Genomic DNA, 6197 nt, shown 5'->3' with positions numbered 1-6197 from the left:
AGCAGCCAGATCCTCGCCGCCATCGTCCTGGGCGACCACGCGGGCTTCGCCGGAGGCCTCCTCGGGCGGTGGCGAGGGGGCAGGAGGAGGGGAACGGGGGCCGGCGGCTAGGGTTTTCGTCGCCACCCGAGTCGCCCCGAGTGGAGCGACGCGGGGGCCAAAGGGGGGCTCCTCCTCTCACCCGTTTCAGACTAGTCCTCGGCCGAGAAATGGAGGAGGAGGCCCCGCCGGCGGAGCCTCGGTCACAGCGGTTCGTGCTGTGGCTGCACGGGCTGGGGGACAGCGGCCGTGCAAACGAGTCGGTGGCCGGGTACGCCTTCGCCGGCGCCCGCTGGGCCTTCCCCATGGAGCCCACCGCTCCTGTCACATGCAACCGTACGTATACATCGGACCTCCTTGACTTCCGTTGCTTCTTTGCTTGACGCTTGAGCTTGACACTCTCGTCTCTAATCCGTAAGTGTTCCGCATCAGGTGGCATGCTGATGCCGTCGTGGTTCGACATCCACGACACGCCCATCACCTCCGTAAGCCAAACACTCAATCCTCGCATCGTCCTTAGATCCACGCAAAATCATGTATGCAGAAATTGATGGCCGTGACGTGTAATGAATCCCCTCCCCTCGGCGACAGAAATCCGTGAGGGGCGAGGCGAACGTGCAGAGGGCGGTGGAGAGAGTGCACGCCATGATCAACCAGTAGATATCCGCCGGGACAAGGCCGGAGGACGTCTTCGTCTTCGGGCTCAGCCAAGGAGGTACGACCTACTCGAGCTTGCTAGTAGTACTCCTACATTCTCTAGAATACTGTAACATACTACGAACGAATCGCATGAGCAGGCGCGCTGAGCATTGCCAGCGTGCCGCTGTATCCCAAGACGCTGGGGGGGCTGCGCCGTCTTCAGCGGCTTCCTCCCCTTCAGATCCTCCTTCGCGTCCAGGGTGACGGACGAGGCCAAGAAGACGCCGGTGCTGTGGGTGCACGGGCGAGCGGACTTCCTGGTCCCGATCGAGGCCGGCAAAGACGGGATCAAGTTCCTCTGGGGACGGCTCGGCATGAGCTGCGAGTTCAAGGTGTACGACGGGCTCGGCCACGAGCTGGCGCCCTACAAGCTCCTGTACGGCGAGCGGTGGGCCGATGGCGGGGGTGGTGGCTCAGGTGAGCAAGTTCAAGGGACGAGCGTGGATCCTGGCGTCCCGAGGAGCAGGGGCTCCTGCAGCTGTGGCTTCAACTTCTTCTCCTGGTCGTAGCGCGCCGTGAACCGCCGAGTAGAGCGAGTTCTTCCTTTACCGTGCCAAATGGTCCAGCATCCACCCGTCCGAAGGTGGAGGTTGATTGACTAGGGATCACACATTTTGATTTTCTACGTGCATTTCTCGCTACATCAAACTTACATTAAGATGGCCCCCATATTGATCGTGGGATTCACGTGAGTGTACGCTCACCATGGGTCAACCACCTACTGTTCACGGACGACAGCCTCATATTTCTTGGCGCAAATCTTCAGAGTGCGCTAAGATTGAATGAGATCCTGCAGATTTACGCAGAATGCTTCGGACAAGCAGTGAACAAGGCCAAAAGTTCAGTTTACTTCAGTCTGAATGCTACTCAGCCTTTTCGTGAGATAGTAAAGCAAGAACTGGGAATTCTATCTGAAGCTTTCACGGAACGATACCTCGGTCTACCGACAGCGGTAGGACGTATAACCAGTGGCTCCTTCGACCACATCGGAGAGAAGAGCCGCACAAATATGCAAGTCTGGTCAGAGCGCTTCCTTGCATGCACAGGAAGAGAGGTACTACTGAAATCAGTAATTCAAGCCATCCCCACCTTCAGTATGTTTTGTTTTCTATTGACGAAAAAACTTTGCAAAAAACTTACATCTTCAATGGCAAAATATTGGTGGAGCAGCTCCATCGATTGGCAATCCTTGCATTGGCTATCCTGGGAGAAACTGTCAGTAGCAAAGGTTCAGGGAGGCATGGGGTTTAGAGAGCTCGAGAAATTCAATCTAGCGCTTCTTGGGAAGCATGGCTGGCGGCTAATAACCCACCCCAACTCCCTTTGCTCTCGTGTCCTCAAGGGGAAATATTTCCCAGACTGTGACTTCATGCAGGCCAATTCTCCATCCTCCTCATCAGCGACATGGAAAGCTATTATTGCGAGGAGAACGGCACTGCAAGCGGGATTGATCAAGCGTGTTGGAAACGGTTTATCAATCTCTATCTGGAACGATCCCTGGATCCCCACATCCACTTCCCTCAAGCCCATGGGGCGGCTAGGGAACGATCCGCTTGAGCGTGTCTCGGAGCTTATTGATTCTAATACGGGGTCCTGGGACTGTGAAACAGTACGACGTAACTTTCTTGCACCAGATGCGGAGGCCATATTAAACATTCCTATTCGGTGCAATGGTGGAGAAGATTTCTTGGCATGGGCCTTTGAAAGATCCAGAGAGTACACTGTAAAATCAGCCTACCGTGCTCTTGTGACTCAAAACGAGCGTCGAGCTCCAGAGGAACGGATGGTAGAGGGACCTTCAACTTCTCAGAAACAGTTGTGGACTGCTCTATGGAAACTCAAAGTGATCCCAAGAGTTCATGTTTTCATCTGGAGAGTTCTCAGAGGGATACTACCTGATTATGCCAACATGAAATACCATTATATCTGCACCAACTCTCTGTGCGAATTGTGCAAAGCAATGGATGAAGACCTCTTCCATGCATTGGTTCATTGCTCACACGCGCAAGCTTTCTGGTCTACAGCAAAGGAAGTCATTGGTCTCAAACTTCCACGGCTGCATCCGGACACATGGGCGCGAGACCTAGTGGTTGACACTAGATTCTTAGACTTGGACAGATGCAAGATCATTACAATCATGCATTCAATCTGGACCTCGAGGAACCGCTGGACACACGATGAGGAAGGTTATGACCCCGCCCAAGCAATCAGATGGGCTCGAGATGACCTATGTATACTCGATATGCCTCCGAACCAGCAACAAAGCATGAGGAGTCGGAAGTGGATCCCACCCCAGCCCGGGTGGATCAAAATCAACACAGATGGCGCACTCGACACACAACTCCGGGTGGGAGGCGCGGGAGGAGTTTCCCGCTCGCATCTCTCCTTCATGGGTGCATGGTGCAAGCCAATCCCAGGTGTTACTGACCCTTTCATTGCCGAAGTTCTAGCATTGCGAGAAGGAGTGTTATTCACCCAGCTGAGGGGCTTCTCGCATGTGGCAATGGAAGTGGACTCCTTGGAGGTAGCGAACCTCTGGAATTCGCATCATAGTCCCAGATCGACTGTGAAGCCTATCTTCGATGAAATCAAGGAAAGAGCTGCGAGCTTTGTCTCCTTCCCGATTCAGCATGCCGCAAGAGAAGCCAATTGTTCAGCTAATCTTTGCGTGAAGCATGCGACTAGGCTTTCAGTTTCAGATGTTTGGATGGACACCTGCCCATCCTTCTTAGTTAGCAGCTTCTTAGCTAATTGTAACCGGATCTCTATCATGCAATAAAGCTCCTTAATTTCGCGTAAAAAAAAACCTTACATTAAGAGTATCTTCAACAGCCGCGCAACGCGCAGCGCGCTAAAAAGTAGTTTGCGGCGCGCCCATCGCCAGGTTTGGCGCAACGCACAACGCTGGCTCCAGCAACTGCGCGCTAAAATGCAGCGCGCGCGAGCAGCCCGTGCATGTCCATGTTTGTTGCATTTTCGACACAAAAAAATCACATAGATATAAAAAATGATACAAAGATATTTTACATAGTTCATAGCATAATAGATAAACAAGTTCATAGCATAGATAGATAAAACCGAACTATGGTACAACTACATAAAATAAAACTACGGTGCATTTAGATAAAACTACGGTGCAGCTCAAACTACTCCGAGTCCTCATCATCATCCTCATCCTCGGAGGTGTTGTTCGAGGTATCGATCCATATGTCCTCCCAACGTTCATCGTCTGACGTAAATATCGACCTCCCACCTGCTTCAACAATATCACACTGCGGTATCGCCAATGCCTTCCGCTGACGCCGGTCTACCCGCTCCGCGCGGCGCCTTGCCGTCCTCTCCGCCCAGTAGGCACGCTCGTTGGTGACCTCCTCTGGGTGGAGCCGGTGCCACTCCGCCATGGCTCGCTCGTCCTCCTCGGAGACGAGGAGGCGGTGCTGCAGCCGAAGGTGGTTCGCACGGTCTGGTCTGTGATCAGACGAGGCGGAAGGGCGACGGCCTACGCCTGTTCGCGCGTGTGGACGTCCCGGAAGTTTATCTGCGATGGAGGCCTCTCTAGGCGCCATGTCAGCGTGTCGTACGCGCGGGCCGCCTCGTGCGCGGTACGGAACGTGCCGAGGCCGAGACGGACGTTGCCAGACCGGATCTCGACGGACTACCAGTCGTTGGGGCGTGCGCAGACGCCGAGGTAGCGCGAATATCCCCGGCGGCGCAACGACATGGTGGTGCGGTGGTGATGGGGCGTTGGAAGCGGCGAGGTGGTGAGGGGATGGGCGCGTGGCAGTGTGGTGGAGCGCGTGGCAAGCGTTGCATTTTATAGGCGCGCGCGAAGCGACGCGCCAAATGTACCGAGTGAGCTGTCGCTATCTCCCACGTGTATGCAATCGCTTCCCTCGCGTGGTAGTTTTCCGCCTCCGCTGGAGCGCACGAAAACTTGTCGCGCGCACTAAAATGCCAGTTTACCGCGCATGCGCTTCTTTTGGCGCGTCCGTTGGAGATGCTCTAAACACAGAAAACATTTCTTCCCTTTTGAGAGCAATCTTAGTCTAAGGGCATGTCCAACACTGAAATCCACACACACGAATGCAGGAGCCGGCCATCCAACCATAGTCGCATACATTTTAAAGACTAACCTGGAAGATTTTCATTAAACACGACGGAATTAGGGCTGGACGAAAAGCTCGAAGCTCGCGAGCATAATGTGTTGGGGAACGTTGCAGAAAATTAAAATTTTTTCTACGGTTTCACCAAGATCCATCTATGAGTTCATCTAAGCAACGAGTCAAGGGAGTGAGTTTGCATCTACATACCACTTGTAGATCACGTGCGGAAGCTTGCAAGGGGATGGTGATGATGGAGTCGTACTCGAATGTGATTCGGATCACCGATGACCAAGTGCTGAACGGACAGCACCTCCGCGTTCAACACACGTACGGGACGGACGACGTCTCCTCCGTCTTGATCCAGCAAGGAGGAAGGAGAGGTTGAGGATGATCCAGCAGCACGACGGCGTGGTGGTGGATGCAGCAAAACTCCAGCAGGGCTTCGCTAAGCGTCTACGGGAGGAGGAGGAGGTGTAGCAGGGGGAGGGAGGCGCCAAGGCAATGGGTGTGGCTGCCCTCCCCCCTGCCCTCCTTTATATAGGACCCCGGGGGGGGGGGGCGCCGGCCCTGGGAGATTGGATCTCCCAAGGGGGCGGCGGCGAAGGGGGGAGGAGTGCCCCCCAAGGCATGTGGTGCGCCCCCCACCCTAGGGTTTCAACCCTAGGCGCAGGGGGTGGGCCTAGGGGGGCGCACCAGCCCACTATGGGCTGGCTCCCCTCCTACGTCAGCCCATGGGACCCTCCGGGATGGGTGGCCCCACCCGGTGGACCCCCGGGACCCTTCCGGTGGTCCCGGTACATTACCGGGTGACCCCGAAACTTTCCCGATGGCCGAAATACCACTTCCTATATATTATTCTTTACCTCCGGACCATTCTGAAACTCCTCGTGACGTCCGGGATCTCATCCAGGACTCCGAACAACATTCGGTATGCTGCATACTCATATTCATACAACCCTAGCGTCACCGAACCTTAAGTGTGTAGACCCTACGGGTTCGGGAGACACGTAGACATGACCGAGACGACTCTCGGGCAATAACCAACAGCGGGGTCTGGATACCCATGTTGGCTCCCACATGCTCCTCGATGATTTCATCGGTTGAACCACGATGTCGAGGATTCGATCAAACCCTGTATACAATTCCCTTTGTCAATCGGTACGTTACTTGCCCGAGACTCGATCGTCGGTATCCCAATACCTTGTTCAGTCTCGTTACCGGCAAGTCACTTTACTCGTACCGTAATGCATGATCCCGTGGCCAACACCTTGGTCACCTTGAGCTCATTATGATGATGCATTACCGAGTGGGCCCAGAGATACCTCTCCGTCATACGGAGTGACAAATCCCACTCTC

At 54.6% G+C, this 6197-nt stretch overlaps 1 pseudogene; it reads left to right on the top strand.

Moving 5' to 3' along the window:
- Nucleotides 1-209: 209 nt before the first annotated feature.
- LOC119368791 lies at nucleotides 210-1247 on the top strand (annotated as a pseudogene).
- Nucleotides 1248-6197: the final 4950 nt, after the last annotated feature.

This window comes from Triticum dicoccoides, chromosome 2B, assembly GCF_002162155.2.
Source record: "Triticum dicoccoides isolate Atlit2015 ecotype Zavitan chromosome 2B, WEW_v2.0, whole genome shotgun sequence".
Classification (NCBI taxonomy): domain Eukaryota; kingdom Viridiplantae; phylum Streptophyta; class Magnoliopsida; order Poales; family Poaceae; genus Triticum; species Triticum dicoccoides.
The sequence above is the reverse complement of the archived record's forward strand: the minus strand, read 5'-3'. Positions and strand labels throughout refer to the sequence as shown.